Raw genomic sequence first — 1,220 nt, 5'->3', positions numbered from 1 at the left:
GATACGACTCAATCTCATTCAGAGGAGTCAAGAGAAAAGAACTCCTCAATCCTTTTTGGAAAAATTAAATTTCCAAGGGTTGGAATTCCCATAAAAAGTGATAATAATCAAAATGATACCTCTCATATTACTATTGAAGAACTCAACAAAAGAGTACAATTAAATAATTCTATGAATAAAACTCTAAACAATGTTAAGAGGAAAATTAAACCGTCTTCAAGAATCCTCGTGTCTACGCAAATTCAATCTCACGAAATGATAGAGAAATTTATGCGCAAACGTAAAACAAAGAACAAAGAAAAAGTTGAGAAAGAATTAAAGAACCATACTTCACATACATGCCTAGTATTATCCGAAGAGCCTAAGAAAAACCGACTTGAAGAAATCATTGAATTATTACGCTTAGATCATTTAGATACTCAAGAAAGAAAGAGCGTAGTAAATACTATATCTAACAGTCAGGATAGATTTCACATACCTGGAGAAAAGTTGACTGCAACTCATGTATTGCAACATCAAATTCTAACGACAGATGATCGGCTTATTAATACTAGACAATATAGATTTCCCCAAATTCACAAAGAAGAAAAACAAGCAGGTAGGAGAATTACTCGAAGGAGGCATCGTAAAACCTTCTGTGTCGCCATATAATACGCCTATTTGGATAGTACCAAAAAAGAAGGATTCAAAGGGAAATAAGCGCTGGAGAATGGTCTTGGACTTCAGAGCTTTAAACGACAAAACTGTCGGGGATGCTTACCCGCTACCTAATATCGTTGATATATTAGATCAATTAGGCGGAGCGCGATACTTCTCAGTATGTGATCTGGCTTCCGGATTCCACCAAATAAAGATGGATCCTGCAGGATAGTCACAAAACAGCTTTTACGACTCCTTTCGGTCATTATGAATTTGACCGAATGCCCTTTGGATTAAAAAACGCTCCCGCTACCTTTCAGCGACTAATGGATTTAGTATTAACTGGTTTACAAGGCAAAGAATTATTCGTCTATATGGACGATATTGTTATTTACGCCAGCTCGTTAGAGGAACATGAAAGAAAATATAATTTGCTAGTCGATCGACTTCGGGAAGCTAATTTAAAATTACAGCCTGACAAATGCGAATTTTTGAAAACCGAAGTAACTAGAGTTTTAAAGGCTGGGAAAAAAACCGGTTTTTTTCAATTTTTCCGCGGATTTTTTCGGTTTCTTTCCCAA

This window comes from Wasmannia auropunctata, unplaced genomic scaffold (assembly GCF_000956235.1).
Source record: "Wasmannia auropunctata unplaced genomic scaffold, wasmannia.A_1.0 LD336083.1, whole genome shotgun sequence".
NCBI classification, from domain to species: domain Eukaryota; kingdom Metazoa; phylum Arthropoda; class Insecta; order Hymenoptera; family Formicidae; genus Wasmannia; species Wasmannia auropunctata.
This window is presented reverse-complemented; position numbering follows the sequence as displayed.